Source organism: Corvus moneduloides, chromosome 1, assembly GCF_009650955.1.
Source record: "Corvus moneduloides isolate bCorMon1 chromosome 1, bCorMon1.pri, whole genome shotgun sequence".
NCBI lineage: Eukaryota > Metazoa > Chordata > Aves > Passeriformes > Corvidae > Corvus > Corvus moneduloides.
Genome location: NC_045476.1, coordinates 69,315,658 through 69,334,187, shown reverse-complemented (window position 1 = coordinate 69,334,187; position 18,530 = coordinate 69,315,658). Strand labels below are relative to the sequence as shown.

The 18,530-nt window shown below is 43.0% G+C and overlaps 1 protein-coding gene across 3 annotated transcripts in view; it reads left to right on the top strand.

Annotated features, from left to right (window-relative positions):
* Positions 1–965: 965 nt before the first annotated feature.
* RNF182 (ring finger protein 182) overlaps positions 966–18,530 on the top strand; it is a 37,324-nt gene continuing 19,759 nt past the window's right edge. For all 3 annotated transcript variants that reach the window (XM_032114792.1, XM_032114810.1, XM_032114802.1), the window contains exon 1: positions 966–1,168. The gene's annotated coding sequence lies outside the window, so the exon portion shown is untranslated. The remainder of the gene's footprint in view (positions 1,169–18,530) is intronic.

The window sequence follows — 18,530 nt, the reverse complement described above, 5'->3', positions numbered from 1 at the left end:
TTCGAAGGATGTTTTATCAATTTTACTACTATTGAGAGAATAAGAATGTTTCAGGCAGAGAAATTAGAAGAGGATAGATCCAACAAGCCGATACCACTGAGCCTTCAGTGCAAGAGGAGAAAAGGAAGAAGAATGGAGGAACTGCCTCAGCTTTTGTCAGTCGTGTCAAGCAGGGAGAAGGATGTGAAGATGGGTGTCCCTGACACACGATAGGCTGTTGCTGTACGAAAACATACCACTCCACAGACTCAGGATAACCCCAAATCTCAAATGTGTCAGGACACTGATATCTCCCACACATCTGGCTGCTTTACCCTAATCCATTCTCAGCCTTTCCCTCCTCTTCCTTCCGATCACCCATGCTTCCCTTCCCGTTTACAGCACACAGGATGAGCCCTACACCTCCTCAACCCTTAGGGCCTGCTGCATCATACTAAACGTCCTGCAGAAGTCAAAAACCCCGTGGCACCCTTGGACCATGAGCTGCCGTCAAGAGGGATCCCAGCAGCAAGTTCCCACACAAAAGCAGTTCATCACCTGAAGATGTGGAGCTAAACCACTTTCAAAAAATGAAAAACTACTGCTAAAAAAGTTTTGTCCCGGCTTTATGGGGTTTTTGTGGTGATGCTCAGGGACCAAACGGGCTGCAAAGGCAGGAGGGCAGAAACTAGAGTGCAGGTCAACTCCCATGGTTATTTCATGTCATGGGTGCTCCCTGGGTCCCTGCTGCCCTGCGGTCCGTTCTCGGAGAGTGAGTGTACCTCTGTGTGTGTTTTGGGGACAAGTCTCCCTGAGGAGGCGGCCAGTCTGGGACGGGGATGCTCCGAGCCGAGGGACCACATCCTGGCTCGACGATGCAGTCGAGGTGAGGGCGGCGAGGCGCTCTCCCAACCTCCGGCCGGGCTGGGCGGTGCCGGGGGCTGGCTGCAGGCGGAGGAGGAGGAAAAGGCCAGGATATTCCTGAATGAACGGCTCGCTCCTCACCCCACACCTCCGCCCGGCTCCCGCCTCCCTCCCGCCACTCGCCGGTGTCTCTTCGAGGCGCAGCCAGTTTCTATAGCGACGGCGCTGAGCCGCGGCTCTTCCGAGTAGTAACAAAGCCGGCCGCCCGCTGCCGCGCCGGGGCTGCGGTGGGACGCGGCTGCCTCTCCCGAGGACACCGCGACAGGTACGGAGTGAGGAGATGCGCGGCGGCCGCCGCCCGCCCCCGGCCAGGGGGTGCTGCCGCCGGGGGACGGCTGCGGGAGGGACAGGAGCTCCCCGCGGGCCGGGCGGCGGCCGCGGGGAAAGGGGAGCCGTCCGTCCGTCCGTCCGCTGCCTGTGGCAGCCGATAGGCAGCGGGGAGGGGTGGAGGAGGGGTGCCGCAGGTGCGCCCTGGGCGGCCCCTTCGCGACTTCGCCCCGGCGCCGCGGCCGCGGGCACCGGGACGGGGCGGCTGCCCCCGCGTACCCCCCGGCTGCCGGGGCGGCGGCGGCGGGAGGGGACGGCACGGGCGGGCTCCGCGCCCCGGGTGGCCAACCGGTGGGCTTGGCTCGCCCCTCTCCGCCGGGGACAGCGCTGCTCCTCGTCCCTTAAGGTTACCCCTTGATAACAATAATTTCGTTGTTGTTGTTGTTATAAAATATATGACCCCCTGGAAATTTTGGGGTTACAAAGTTTCGTTTCTTCAGCTTTATAAAGTACTGATAAATAGGGTGATAGCCGTAAAATGCGCTACTTAGTTTAAAAAAAAAAATCTAAAAGATTGGTGTTGTAGAGTAAACAAGACAATTACTGGTTGTTTTTAGGAGTAAGTGTACCGAAAGGTTTTAGGTAAAATGAGTCTGTAGCTGTCAGTCAGAAAGCTAAGATGGTAGAGAGGTGATAAACGTTTGCTTATCTCGGGCAGCCAAGGTTAGGCAAGAATAAGCCGTCTTCACCTACTGAGATACTGTCAGAGAGTGGATGGGAAGGTCATTAGCAGGTCATTAGCCTGAACAATGCTTTGTGGTGACTGTAATCGATAACATCCGAATGGTGGTGGCTGTGTGAATAGACATGGATTTCTGCAGAAGTTTAAAATTCAAAGGAACTTCCCGATGATAACAGAAGGCTGACCCCGCATGATGAGGTCCTAGGGAGCAGTCATTGTAGTTCATTGTTGAATGATTTCGGAAATAAACGAGATCCTGGGCCAAAGCAAAATTGTGCTGTGGCATGTATGCAGCCAGCACGTTCAAGATGGGAATCTTCCCAGCTGTGAACAAGAGGAAAAAGGGAAATAGTACGTGAGAAGAGGACACTGTGATTGAGGACATTGTTATTGAGTAGGTGGACAAGAACTGACATTTTAAGTAATATGTAATCTAAATATCAGATTATTTGAGGTTTAAAAAGCTATACATAAGGTAATATCAGGGTATCAGAACTCAAAGGCTAAGCATTGACTGGAAGAAGTTTGAGAAGTACATATGAAGAACATATATATGAAATGTTAAGTTAAAAGTGGAGCTACCAATACCATTAAGCAAATGATGTGAAAACAGTGGAAAGGGAAGATACAGCTCTTCAGCAATTATGAATACAAGTAGGAAAGAAAATGGAGACAGGCTTCTCTTGCAAGAGACGTGTAAATAAAACGAAGTTTTAAGTGAGTGTTGATCAAGTTTAACTAATTTAACATTTAAATTAGTAATATAACAATATGTGGAGTGGAATTCAGATCTAGTTTTTTTTAAAAACAGCAGTCACCAAAAAAAAAAGTGGAATTTCTTAGATATGTTGATTGCAGTGTTTTTCCCAGTATTTACCAGTGCTTGTCCTTCTCTTCTTTCAAAAGTGTCAAAACAGTTTTGTTGAGTTACAACCTTCTGAATGACCTCTGTTTTTCATGCAACACTGGAAAGCAAACTCTTGGGTTCATAAAATGTGTAAAATGTAGACCTCAGATTAGTTTAGCATGATGGAAAATAGCATTTCAAGACCACACTGTGGGCTATCTGAAATTGAATGCACTAGCAGGAAATAGAAGGTCAGCTGTTCCTAGTAAAGGACACTTCTATCCCCTTAACTGCGTGGCAGAGAATAAGAAGCATCAGAACTCACTGTCTTGCCTTAAAAATGAAGGGGGATAAGCAAAATATTTATGGTTATGCTGCCTTGTGACATTTCATTCTTGAAATTGTTCTTTGTGGAACAATTGCAAACTCCACTGGATGAAGTTTATCAGAGGAAAAAATGTAGTAGTTAAGGCAGTACCAGGAAAGACTGCAATAGTTCAGCAGAGATAATACACCCCATAACATAGCCTGCCATGTATAAGGGCTTCTAGTGGTCATCAGTTCTAGCAATTAGACCACAGTCCCTCAGACTGTCATTTCAGACCTTCGTGGTGCTCCTCAGTCCAGACTAGGTTTATAGGAAGCCTGTTGTCAAATTTTCTTGAAAGCATCATCTAAAGCTGTGCTTTGATATAAGACCACTGCAGGAGCCTGCTTGCCACTAATCCTCTTGCTGTGTTCAGTCCTAACATTTTTTATTTATTTCCTAGTTAGATGACTTGCTGTTAAGTGTTTTTTTCTGGAGATGTACATGTGCTTGCTGTAGCCAGCAACTCTTTCAAGTGTGCAGGGACACTTATCACTTGCTGCCTGGAGGTTGTGATTCAGTCCTTCCAGCAAGGTTGCTAAGGAGTACTAGGGATCGTTGGAGAGCAAAGCTCAGGAAATTCTCCTGTGGCCTTTGCACACATTGTGTGCTGAAGCACTCCCTGTCCAATATGAACTACTGTTCTGACAGTAATATAGTATGGCCAGGTGTGCACCTCAGGTTTCACACTGTAACATAAGATAATTGTGACCTTTTAGTAAAAACAAAACGTGCAAGTGTGAAAGTGCTGTGATACGCTGCAAAGAGCTCAGGACTCTTCAAAATGTGCCTTAAGTTTGAAATTCATTTGCAAAGACAAATAAAGAAGTACAAGATGTGCAGCTTTTAACCTACTACAGCGCTACAATTTTTAAAACCAAATCCTGCATATTTCATTCAGATGATTTTTTCCTGCAGAAATGATGCAGCACAGCATTTTAGGCATAATAAATGTCGTAATTCAACATACCTCTCCTTTTCCTATATTATCTTTTTCACCATCAATGAGTGGACCCAAACATTCAGTAGAAGTTGAAATAACGCAGCAGGAATTTAAGTTTAGTTTAGATAGCATGAAAACCTGAGGTGTTCCAGCATCACTAAAGCATTGAGCAGAGACTTCAAATCCATTTAGGTTCTGATATCTCTTGCCATTTCCAAGAAATTTAGCCTAAGTGTTACAAAGCTGTAGTTCTCTGAAAGACTCAGGGTCACAAGTGTTTTGTAGATATATATTGCATTTTGAAAGTAGCATCTATAAAGATTAATACCATTGGTGGTAGTTCAGAAATTGGATAAAGGAATGGGGGCAGAGTGTCTTATCTCTCAGCTTTCCTACTTCAAGTAGGAATTGCCCAACTTATCTGTGGAAAGGCAGCCTCATAGAAAGAAAGGGGTGTGACAATCTGGATTTGAGAATAACTGTAAGGAAACCTGAAGGTGTATGGGGCTGTAGTGAGGAAGAAGGTGGGGCTGATGTGCAGCCCATGATGCAGACACAGCCCTGGAGTCAACGGGCATGGTGGGAGAGTTACCTGGGACTGGTGTGAGGAGTCAGGTTGAGATGGGACTCGGACAGGCTGGTGGACACCCAGCCCAGAAAATCTGATATTAGACAGTGTGCATCAGTTCCCCCCAGTGGATGGCCCAGCTGAGGGCTGAAGTCTTCTTTTAGACTCCCTTTTGTAAGCCTTCAAGGCTTTGTTGGTAATATCCATGGCTGAAGGTTTGGTCAGGAAACCCAAACCTTCCCATAATAGTTTCAGGGCAGGTGTTGTTCCAGGCAGGGGAACTCGTCTTGGCAGGCAGTACATGGCAAAGAAAGAAAACTCCCATTTCAGATGGATAGCCAGTCTGTAGTCAGGCAGGAGATGTTCTCCTGTGAACAGAAAGAAAATATTCCCCCCTTGGTGACTCACAAGCAGTGACCTGATCAGAGTTTGCCTGAAAAAGCATCTGACCTTGAAGCTTCTGCTGTGGAATAGCTTTATGTGAAAGTATGGCTTGACCGCTGAGGAGCTACACTGCAGGTGTTTACCAAGGACCTGTAGGTGCGATTTGCCTCCCAATACATGATGGGGGACCTGGAGTATTTCCACAGGAGTATTCTCTGTTGAAAACAAACATGCTCAAATCTCAAGATGATACTGGCTTTCCACTCTCAACAATTCCTACAACTCTCAAAAAAGCTTTAAAAGGCTTACCAGTGCTTCTACCACTATTGAAAATATTCAGTTTATTTAGCTAGAATTTTATAAACACTTTAAGCAGAAATTTTGAGTAGTGTTTGAAGCACCAGGTGGAATGTTGTATAATGTGTGTGTAATGAGGGCTTTTATCTTCCTGTATCTTTTTCAGTTCACTGAATTACACTTCTATGCTGTTAAAGTGACAGCTAAATGAAAGTCAAAAAAATAAACAGTGCTGTGTTTGGTGCTAGGTTCAAATGGTACAATGAGTGAATTGCAGGGCCACAAATTAGACAATGAGAATAAAACAAAGAATTCACTAAATAACTGCTGACTATACTGCGAATTCAGTGAAGCTTCCTGTGGAAGAAAATGATGAGTTTTTGTATGACTAAAACTGTATTGTAATACATATATTCAGTGGAATGCTGTAGTACTTGGATTTGCTTTCAGTATATTACAGACATTTTACTGTGTCCACTGAATCAAAGAGCACTTTTGTACCTGATGCTTATTCCTATAATCAAGTTGCCTCTCATTCTCTGACAAACCAAACAGATTGAGCTCTTTAAAACCTTTCTCTAAAGGAGATTTATTCAGCTCATGAATATTTTTTTTGGTGACTATCTCACTGTTCCTGTGAGAAACTGTCCAGTTGTTCAAAATTCTGTATAGATTGTGAACATTGTGACTGTGCAAAATACCTTAGTTTGACTCTCACCACAGCCTAAAAGGTAATGTATCTCAGCCGTGTTTCCCTCCTCACCTATCCCACTTTGCTAAATTCATGTTGCAAATATCTCACACTCAGATCATTTTCTCTGTGACTTCTCTATGTCTCTGCTCATTACAGGAGGGTTTGACTAGATGACCTTTAAAGGTACATTCCAACCAAAACTCTTCCAGTCTATGATTCTGTATTCATAATTAGGTATCCAGCTTACCCGAATAGTCATAGCTTTTTCTACAGTAATCTGATACACTAACAACGAAGCTAGCAAGTACATAAATGTTAAAGAGAAGAGCTTTTTTTTTGTGTTAATTCCTCATTTTATTTGTATCACTTGGGCAAAGTTGTTAGGTGGAAGTGCTCTCTGTGCTTTTAAAGATTCTAGTGTATTTCTCCTTTCTTCTCTGCCATCACCATGGCAGACCAGAAGTTGTGTTTTCCTTCTAATAGGTCTCTGAGATAAGTCCCTGATGTTTGTGCTATTATATTCAAGGTCAACACCTTGAATAACACTTGTTAAGTGAATGGAAATTAAATATTATCTTACTAGTCAGATCTGTCTAAAAAGACCAAAAGGGAGAGCATCTTCTGACAGTATTTATGCTCAAGATGATAGGCATGGGTACCTGCTCATTTAAAGATCAACTAACAATGAAAAATTTCATTTCTGGCCCTCTCTGTCTTCCAAAAATTAGGAAAAAGTATCTATCCAGCAATATAAAAACTGCCCTCTTTATATTGTAAGTTTTTCTTAGCCTGAAATATCAACCTTAATCTTAAAATGCCATGTCTTCCATAGGACAAAGAGAACAAAAAGCATACCAACGATGAATCATCTGTTTTTGTTATCAGTCATTCAGACCCTTTGGTGATGGATGGGTGAATAGATTGAGCCTAGAGCTGTAAGCCAGCTTGGCAGCTGGCAGGTAAGTCCCTGGAAGCTCACCAAAATGCTTTCTCAAGCATCACACTTCTGTTTTGCTTGTTGTATTTAGCCAAATCATATCCTAGAATATAAAGTATCCTCTTAAGGACAATAGGATCACACTTAAACATAAATCTACTTTCAGTGGAACTTAAACATGTGTGCTCTGTAGTCATCTGAAGAAGGATGTATGTGTGCTCTGGTAGTCATCTGAAGAAGGATGCTTTCTTGGATGGGGAACTAGAGAAACAGCGCTTACAAGACTTGGAAAGAGCAAGTAGGAACTGAAAATGACTGGTGTGCAGGTGATGTAAAAGTGAAGTAATAATATTGCATATTGATAAATCCCACAAAAATCCCAAGTGAAGTAAGTTTCCAGTAAATTTAGTTTCATTTGTTTCTTGAGGATTTGTACTAGTTTGAAAACAAACCAGTGGGAGGCACCAAGTCAGAATAACAATTTAATAGGGAAATTAAAATAAAGGCAGAAAACACTGGTTCAAACTGACAGAGTCAGGATACAACCTGACACCCCGTTAGTCAGGGTGGTGGTAGCAGTCCGGTAGAATGGTGGCTGCAGTCCTCCTGAAGCGGTGGATGAGGTTCTGTTGAAGCAGTGATGCTGTAGAAAGGGGCTGCTCTTCCTCTGAAAGGCCAGTGGTGGCTATGCAGCTCTTGTCCTCTGGGAATCCAGTGGAAAAGGTGTCTGTGGTGTTCAGAATCTCAGATTCTATCCAGGATGGAATGCTTGGTTCCTCCTTCTGGGTGGAGCATCTCACCATGGGATGATGAGTCATGAGGCAAGGTGTATGGGCTCATTAACAGAAAGATAGTCCGGAGGGAGGAGGCAAGGAAACACTGCCCCACCTGGTTTCAACAGCTCATGAGGATGGTAATGGAATACACTGCAACCCAGGACAGGATTAATGAAACATTCTTACATGATGGCTTTGCCCAACTGTCATCTGACGGGCAAGTTAAAAGCATTTTATAACCCTGGAATGGAGAAGCACTGAGTGCAGTGGGATCTCCCTTCCTTCCCCTGGTATACCTCCAAAGACAGCTTGTTCCAAAGTAATGTGCTGTGCTTATGGCAGCATTTGCATTAAGAAAATTCTTTTTATGAATTTATTGTAGCATGGCCAAAACACCTGCTTCATGCTGAAGTGTGGTTTTCAGGGTCTAAGGATAGTTCTCTGTGTGTTCATCAGTGTAAATGTAAGGCTTCAATAATGCATATTGACACAGATTTATTAAAATATGACTTCTCATTGACTTTGGGACAGGGAGGAGGGAGAAATGGCACAAAAACACATAGAAACTTTCTGGGGTGGCTCCTTTAAATGCAACTGCATTTAAATTTGATATTCCATTTTGATGGCTATGAATAGATTAAACAGCCTTCTGAACTTTATGCCCTGTTAAAAATTAAGTGGCCTGCCTATGTTCTGTTTCAGTAAAGTAAAATTATTCATGAAGAGAAATGTCAGTTGTGCCAGTCTTATAATTAATTTTCGGTTTTAATAACATTAACAGGATGCTTCACTCACTGTTTGTCATTTATACAGATAGCTCATACAGTGTATGTGTGTGTATTTGAAATTCTGTAGGTATCTTGAGAGGGTAACAGCTTTTCTCTTGTTCTGGAACACACACACCTGCGCGCACACACACGTTTGTACATGCTACCTTCTCAAGAGAGCTAGAGTATTTTAAATTATGCAGATATATGGACATGTATATTTATATTTGCCAGACAGACCAAGGGTATAAATTGACATCACAGATACATGTGTGGAAATTTTCTGCATTCAGTGATGCAGGTTACTTTACAAACAAGTTCATCCCTGTAACCTTTTGTTTGCCTTTTGCTCAAGGAAGAGAAACAATTTCACACAGTGTGAAAAACGAGGTTCACTCTCCTGTTAGAATTTAAAGAGTTTAATATAAAGACAATAAGAGACACATAAAATAAAGCAAAGGGATAACGGCCGGGTGCCTTGGCGCTCTGCCAAGAGCACCCCTGATGCCCGAGGTGAGTCCTTTTTATACCATTTTTACTGTCTGTTCTCTATTCATATTAAAACTTTTCCTGGAGCTGTTCTGCATGGCCACTCCTTGGTTCCGCCTTCTGCCTTGTGGTTTTATTTCTTTTGATTCTTGGGGTTGGGCCCGCTAGGTAAGGGTCGATGGTAGGGTGGATCTCTTAATTCCTCAGACAGTCAGGGCTGATTGCAGCTTTGGCCTCTTTGCCCCCCGGGCCGAGCGGTGATAAGGGCTCTCGGACCCTCCTGGCCGCCCGTTCTCCAGCGGAGCAGCCTTTGGGCCCTTTTGTTCCCCGGACAAAGTGTTGATTAGCAGCTCCTTGGGCCTCATCCTCTGCTCGCTTGGAGGTTATCTTACTTGCTCACACTTGCTAACATTCTTGCTAAAACGAGAGAAAACTACATCCACACAGCAAAAAGCATTTCTAACATTATATAATATCTACTTTAATACTTTGCGAGAAGCCAATACTATAATATATGTTTATAACACACAGTATGATCAGTAAAGTGCAGCTGTGGACATAATTCTATGCAGGTGTCCAAAACAAATATCTATCTGCTGACTGTAAAATAGTAACTTGTAATAAACAATCCTGCTGCATATTTGATGCCTCTTCCTTTTTACTGTATCATGCTGCACTTCTTTCATTAGCAGTGTTACATCTTTATGGTTTTTTCCTTTCTTTATTTCACTTACAGTCTTGTTTGTCTGCTTGCAAGAAAGCCAGTCTCATTGGAACAGAGGTTTTTTTTTGTTTGTTTCAAAGAGTTGCCCTATATGTTTTATTTTGCTGCTCACACATTAGCAATGTCAACCAAAGCACAGATAAAGAGCAAAAAGAGGCATGAAATAATGCTATGAGAAATAGTAAACCCTGGGAAATAAAAAATATACAGTGATCAGCACATGGCTCTCTGTATTGAAAAGTAAGGAGGAGATAATATTATTTGGCATCAGTTTTGAGTCACAATGGATTGGAGTGGTTTGCTGTGTTTTGCGTGGGTTTTTGTTTGTTTTGGCTTGTGCTTTTTTATGGTGGGGAGGATGGATGATAAGGGTCTTTCAGGAAGAAATATTAATCATGAATGGGATTTCTGCACTGGCATGTGGATGAGAACACATTTCTGACCTGGCAGTATGCCTGCTAAAATACCTAATTTTGCATTACCAGACACGCTGCAATGCTTATATCAAAATTTCTAGAGAATACACTGAAGGAGTGCGGAGTGCTCAGGCAATGGGCAAAGCCTGAAAGACTTGTAGAAAAGAAAATCAAACTGAGCCCATATATTGCAAGTTCATATTGTTCTGAGAGAAGAAACAAATCTTGGGAAAGCAATTTCATCAGCATTCATAGCACTAAGCAGTGGCCCAGTTCCTGGGCTGCCTGCTCCAGAACTGACGTCATCTGTCCACCATGACATACTGGACCACTCAGACTGGCACACAAATACTGAGCAGCTGCCTCACACAAATCCAGTTGCATATCTCTAGCAAAAGAAAGACTCTAGTCAGAGATATGAATGGTTATTCACCCATCTGCAAAAAGAAATGCAGTGTGCTGGGCAGCAAACAGCAAGCATCATACATTCACTGATGAGCAAAGTGATAATGGGGAAACCACAGGGAATTGTGTTGATAGGAAATGGGTAAATATTGGGGGTCTGTTCAGCTCAACCCACTGGTTCCAGGGAGGACACTTGACAAAGCTTGCATATAGCCCCAGATGCCCATGAAACTTGGGTGGGTTTTTTTTCCCTGATTTTTCTGTCTTCTGGAGGTCTGAGAGAGAGGAAACTGAAGTCCTTGATCTCTACTCTGCCTCTTCAGAGTGCCATCTGCCTTGGAAAGACTGAAGTTAAGAGTTGTGGCTTTTGTGTTCCTGCTGCTGGCTTTTAGGCTCTGGGATATGACAGGCAAGATATGCACAGGTCACACGAATTTTAGGGTTTCTTTCAGTTACACGGGGAACCAAAAAGGGCTGCTGTTAAGGAATAGACAGTATAGAAACATCTTTGATCCCCTGCCTAGACTGAGTGAATTAGCTAAATGGTGAATATCTCACATTGCACAATCATTATTGTTCATCATTGTGACAGGCCGGAAAGAGCAAACATAATAATTAATACTCGGCATTGTGATAATGCCATTATGTCCCAGCTTCCAATTGTTTAAACGAAGCTTCTCTTTTATTTAAGTAGCTCCCTGATAATTCTGTTAAATCTTTCTTCTCTTCAGTCTTGAATCAGTTTTTCAATAGAGACATCTTGTATCCTCTGGTGGGGTGGGCTTACAGGCGGGGAATGTCTGTGTTTGTGTGTGTGTGTGTGTGACTCCCTTTCAAGTACTCATTGTAGAACACAGCTATGACTGAATTATTTTCTTCAAATGTCAGATAAAATTATCCAGCTAAACATTATTGTACACATACATATTGTATATATGCTACCTGTAGATTAAAACCTGTAGATTAATCTATTAACGTAATGTTTAAAGTAATATATTGAGCTACTTTTCATAGAATCATAGAATGCTTTGGTTTGGAGGGGACGTCAGAGATCATCTAGTTCTAACCCTCCTGCCAAGGTCAGGGACATTGTCCACTAGAACAGGTTGTTCAAAGCCCCATCCAACCTGGCCCTAAATTTGCACTTCTTTTTTTCTGCATTTTCAGAAATGCTGTCTTTTATTCCAGTTGAACAACAGTCACTAGCAACAATATTCTAGCTGATGTGGTTTCTTTTATGAAGAGATACTAGTGCTCATTTTCAATGTGAAAATTGCAATTAAAGCTTTTATCTATGCATTTTCCCAAATATATAATAATGGATTTATAAGTATGGAAGCATAGTGTGTGAGAGAACACACTCCCTCCTTTTTAACACTTACTGGAAAATGCACTGTGTGTTAGACCTGCTTTTGAAAATCAGAATAATCAAAGAAGTAATATATTATAAAGAAAAATACCTGAAAATGTGAATGTTCCTGTTAAAATATATACATGTAAGCTTTATCTTTATTTGATAGTGCAGTTCATGGATGGTTGAAATAAAAGTAATCAACTGTCAATTTTGTATGTTTCTTTTATTGTTAATTTACAATGCCAAGAATGTGTAATGACTAGAAGTCCACAGATGAAGACAGGCATATGGAAATTGTATTAAGTGCCCCTGCTAAAACTGAGGATTCTCACTTAAAGGCCAGCCTCGTGTCAGAGGTGGAGAGGAGGCTGCCACCCTCAGGGGTGACTAGACCCCAAGCTATGGCAGTTCCACATAGGTAGGGGGTAAAATGTCATCTGCCGAACAGACTCTGGGAGAATTTAGCAAATCTTATAGCAGTAGCCAACATTTCCAAGTAGGTATTTTTTTAGTTAGGGGTATTCAGCTGGCTTTGTTTCTCCAGAGCAGCCCTGTGATCTGTACTGACCATAGAGGAGGTAGATGTCAATGCCTGTCAGACCTCTCAATACTGTCCCTTATGTGACTATGAGAACCTTTCTCCTGGTCATGTGTTTGCTTTGTACATGGGTAGCAATGTGCTTGGTATGAGAGGTTGTCCTGGGTCTGCATCCAGAATAAGTGAAAGGGCCAAGGGGCACTAGAGTGCATTCTTCACTGTGAGTCACTGCCCAAGGGGTTTGGGAGTCCTCCAGTAATGAGGAAGGTTCATAATACTCGGATGGACAAGGCCCTTCAGACCTGTCTCTACTTTTGTTGAGAATTGTAGTGGGCACCTTGACTGGTGAGAGTGGGATTGAATGGGTGTAGAAGCACCAAAGTAACCGTGCGAGGTGAGAATGGCGAGGTCATCAAGATAACAGCACACATTTACATGACCTTCCAAGGACACCCAGTTCAGGAGACAGGTCAGTGAGTAAATCCTGGTGACTCACAGAAGTGGGTGGGAAGAATAGATTGATTGTTGTTGCCTAAAGGAAAGCAGAAACTCACGTCCAGCAGCAGCACGTGTTTGCCAACCTAAAAAGAAATGAGAATTTAGGATAAGGCATTTCCTGTTCACCATGTCATTGCAAGGATTGTATCTCCATTATGAATGCTGAACAGACTTTTGGTTACCTATGTCTCGGTGCTTGTGAGTGCAGGGATTGGAGTGAGATCAACACCCTCCTATTCTGTAAGATCTCACATTGAGCTCTTCGAAATTCTTGGTATGGAGTGCTGCAATATCATCTTCTAGGCTTTTCAGGATGTGAGGTTTGAACCAGATGATTTCCAGAGGTTCCTTCCAATGTAAATTGTTCTGTAATTCTGTCACTTGAATGCAGGTGAAAGAGCCAAGGGCCACAAGAGTGCATTCCTCACTATGAGTCACTGCTGGGGGGGCGGCAGTTTGGGAGCCCTCCAGCAACAAGGAGGGTTCATAATACTCAAATGGACAAGGCCCTTCAGAGTTGTCTCTACTTTTGTTGACAATTGTAGTGGGAGTATATTCCATGAACTTCACTGCACAGGTGATAAGATTAGTATAGTATAGTTGTATGCTCATTTCTTAAATCTTACACTTAATTTTGTTTGTTCTATCTACCCATGTTTTCTTTTTAAGAATGGGTTTGAGTCACCTAGGTACAAAAATAAAAAGTAGAAAAAAAAAAAGAAAAGGCATTTCTGAGCATAAAAGTTAGTTTTAAATAATCTTGCACTTGAAAAAATTCCATTCAGTGTATCTTTCTGACTGAAGGCTGTAAACCTCTGAACTTCAGGGACCTGGGATTGAAATGTCATCTCAGTTGCTGGCTGAGACAGGATCAATCACAAACAATGAGGATTATGTATCCACCTAAAAAAAAATACAGTGCCCAGACTGAACTGTCCAATTTGCAGACCTCATCTTGTCACGCTCTTTATGGAGCTAAGCTGATTGTATGAGGCTGGAGCCACAAGTAATCTCTCTGATTCAGCTCTGCTGCAATGTTGCTGGACATACAGAATGAAGATATGTTACTCAAAATCATGCACATTGTCAGCTCTAGCATAGCCCAAGAGTTGTGCTTTTGGTTTGCTACTTGTCTGGCAAAATACAGTTTCTTTAAGAACACTGAAGGATCTGCTGTGAACCCCACCAGCCTTTACCCTTAGTAGAATTCTCTGTTAAATGAACTGAGCCATTTGTTATTGGTGGTCTGACAAATCAAGGAGTAAATGTAGAACTAAATAAAACAGCTTTCTCCTGAACTTTGCTATTTCACTGCAGCTATTTTACTGGTATTTTCAGTATCAAAATGAGTGCTACATTTTGATCCTAAATACTTCTGTGTTCTATCATTCTATTACTATTTATCCCAGTCATTCTCCTGTGTGTGGTGGGCAACAGAAGGTATGTTTCATTTTTCCATTTCTTTTCATATTCAGATTACTACCAAGTTTTCATATCATCTATTCTTGTATAGATGATATGAACACATTTTCCTCACCTCCCACCTCTGTCTGTGCCTTAATACTTTCTTAATTTGATTCCTGTCACTTGCAACGTACGCCTTGTAACCTACACTTTCCTAGCTGACTTGACACTTCCATTGCTTCTCTTCCCCTTACCTAACCCCCCTGTACCTTTTTTGGCCATCTTCCTAAAGTGTATAATTCTGCATCCTTGAAATCCCCCACAAATTCACCTCATGTATCAAACTTGGTTTTATTCCACTCAGTCCTTCTCCCCCTGTACATGCTTTCTGCTGTGTTTCCTTAGCATGCCATTTTAGAAGGCTTTTTCCTAAATTTTGTTCACTTGCACTTAGCCCTGTCTGTCCACTCCATACATGAAAGTCTTCCAGATTCATCATACTGCTGTTCTCTTTTCTCTGATTCACTCTCCTCTGTAAGGATCCCAAAACTCTCAGGTAACAATCTTATAAATTGTGTTCTGTGATCTGTTGCGCTCAGGCAACAGCAGTAACACAATGGAATTGAGCCCAGTGGCTTCGCACAAGTATCAGCAAGAGTAAGACTTACTTTGGAGTGCTTAGAAAAGATAGTGAGCATTTACTTTGAAGGTCCTTTTTTGCTCCATTTAGATCTTGTGCTTAATGACGTGGTTATTAAGGTGTTGCTGTAAGATGCCTTATAGTCTTTAACGACAATTATAGTGTGTAGTGCTTTAGTTTGTTTTTCTTGAGTAGCTAAGCTAAAATCTTACTATGTGAAATGGTTAAGGATTGCTATGGACTGTGAGTGGGATCTCAAGTTCTTTCTTAACCACCGGTGTAATAAGCCAGTGGTTCCACCTGGTATGTTCACAGAAGATGAGACACATCTGAGGCTGCAGTGTCTCATTTGGATGTGATGCTGACTGTGTGTGAGTGTATCAAATACTTCATTCACATAATGTTCGATCAGTAAGTCCTTCAGACTTGATATCCTGCCAATGGGGCTGCCACAATTCATGTATTCATAAACAGTGTCCTTGAGATCTTGTCTGCTCCTTTCTGCACAACCCAGTGTATTAAAAGAACTTTATCTTTTTGGGGAAGGGAACAGTATCCTGTGGTTTTTATGAATGACTAGATGCCATCATAGTTGTTTACTCATGATGTTCCCTGGTTGGAGTTATATATTATGAAGTACAGTTGTTTCCAAGATTTAATAATGTGACAGTTAAATTTATTTTCTTTTTCAGTAGCAGAGCCAAGGAGAAATTAATCATTGTTTGTGTCAGTTTTCTAGTCAATTCAGTATGACTTTTGCCTTAGATGGGATTACAGATTTAGGAATTGAATAAATGAGGCAGTAACAAATGTTAGAAATGTCAAAAAGGTATCTATTCTATGAAACAGCAATCAAGAAAAGCATACAGTAGTAGCTTAATTCTACCAGATTTCTCCCTGTTACCCAAATAAATAATTTTGCCTGAGAAAGGCCTGCATGTGCATCCTAAGAAAATGTTTGCATCCAAGATTTAATTCCTGCTGTCATTTTACAAGCTAAACTCAGTGACAAGTTTTGACAAACAAATCCCTCAAGTAAAATTTTTATTAACACATCTTTAGAGCTACAGGCTACCAAAAGGAAAGCAACAGGAAGACAACGTTTTTTTCTCAAAGGGATTTTTAAGACAAGCCAATGTGATTTGTTGACATATTTGTAAGCGTTGCCTCGTTTGATTGAATCACTCTTGATTTACACAAGAGGATCTTTGTCTAATGAATTATCAATATGCCGTGTTGCCATTTTTCTTATCAAAAGACTTGTGACCACTGTGCTAGTTTGAAAACAAACCAGTGGGAGGCACCAAGTCAGAATAACAATTTAATGGAAATTAAAGAAAAGGAGAAAAAAAAAGGTAAAAGAAAACACTATCAAACTGACAGAGTCAAGGTACAACCTGACACCCTGTTAGGCAGGGTGGTGGTAGCAGTCTGGTAGAATGGTGGCTGCAGTCCTCTGAAGCAGTGATCCTGTAGTGAAACAGTCTGCTCTTCCTCTGGAAGTCCAGTGGTGGCTGTGTAGCTCCTGTCCTCTGGAAATCCAGTGGGAAGCCCGTGTCTCTGGTGTTCAGCCTCAGCTTATATCCACGATGGGATGCTTGGTTCCTCCCTCTGGGTGGAGCATCTCACAATGGGGTGATGAGTCATGAGGCAGAGTGTTGATGAGGCTCATTAACAGAAGATAGTTCGGAGGGAGTTATCTGTGAGTCATGCGGCAGGACAATGATGGGCCATTAACAGCAAGATAGTCTGGGGGCAGGAGGCAAGGAAACACTGCCCCACCTGGTTTCAACAGCTCCTGAGGATGGTAATAGAATACACTGCAACCCAGGACATTATCCACCCCTTATTCTATTACCATCTACATTATCCCAAACCAATACCTTCTTAAACTCTAAAACACACATACATATATATACATATATATATACACAATGAAACCTACACACCGTTCTCACCTAAGATTAGGTCTCCTTGTGGTACACAACGGGTTTCCCCATCTTTCTGCATTACCCACCAAGTGCAACCAGGTCCTTGAGCAAAGACAATCCCACGGATGGGTTTGTCTTTGCCTGAGGTGGGATTAATCCAAACAGTCTTTCCTAAAATACCTCTCAGGTGTACCACAGGGACTCTATCTCCATCCACTGTGTGCAAGGGTTCAGACTTGGCAGGACCAGCTCGATTGATGGACCCTCGGGTATTGACCATCCAGGTGGCCTTTGCTAAGTTCACTTCCCAATTTTTGAAGGTCCCCCCACCAAGTGCCTTTAGGGTAGTTTTAAGTAGTCCATTGCAGCGTTCAACTTTTCCAGCAGCTGGTGCATGATAAGGAATATGATATATCCATTCAATACCGTGTTCTCTGGCCCAGGTGTTGATGAGGCTGTTCTTGAAATGAGTCCCGTTGTCTGACTCGATCCTATCAGGGGTGCCATGTCTCCACAGGACTTGCTTTTCCAGGCCCAGGATGGTGTTCCGGGCTGTAGCATGAGGCACAGGGTAGGTCTCCAGCCATCCAGTGGTTGCTTCAACCATGGTCAACACGTAGTGCTTGCCTTGGCGGGTTTGGGGAAGGGTGATGTAGTCAACTTGCCAGGCTTCACCATACCTGTACTTTGACCATCGTCCACCATACCACAGAGGCTTCACCCGCTTGGCCTGTTTGATTGCAGCACAGGTCTCACAACTGTGGATGACCTGTGAGATGCTGTCCATGGAAAGGTCCACCCCTCGGTCACGGGCCCATCGGTATGTTGCATCCCTCCCCTGATGACCAGAGGCATCATGGGCCCAACGAGCTAGGAATAATTCTCCCTTGTGCTGCCAGTCCAGATCCACCTGTGATACTTTCACCTTGGCAGCTCGGTCCACCTGCTCGTTGTTGCGATGTTCTTCATTAGCCCGACTCTTGGGTACGTGCGCATCCACGTGTCGAACCTTCACGGTCAGCTTCTCTACTCGGGCGGCGATGTCCTGCCAAATCTCAGCGGCCCAGATGGGCTTCCCTCTGCGCTGCCAGTTGGCCTTTCTCCAGCGATCCAGCCATCCCCACAGAGCATTAGCTACCATCCATGAGTCGGTGTAGAGATAGAGCCTCGGCCACTTCTCTCGTTCAGCAATATCCAAAGCCAGCTGGACGGCTTTAAGCTCTGCAACCTGACTCGATCCACCTTGTCCCTCGGTAGCTTGTGCAACTCGTCGTGTGGGGCTCCATACTGCAGCTTTCCACTTCCGGTTAGCGCCTACAATTCGGCAGGAACCATCAGTGAAGAGGGCATAACGTCTTTCAGTCTCTGGTAGCTCATTATATGGTGGGGCTTCCTCAGCACGAGTCACTTGCTCTTCCTCTTCTTCAGAAGATAATCCGAAAGTCTCACCTTCAGGCCAGTTTGTTATAATTTCTAGAATCCCAGGGCGATTCGGGTTTCCAATACGGGCACGCTGTGTGATGAGGGCGATCCACTTGCTCCATGTGGTGTCGGTGGCATGATGCGTGGAAGGAACCTTTCCCTTGAACATCCAACCCAGCACCGGTAGTCGGGGTGCCAGAAGCAACTGTGCTTCAGT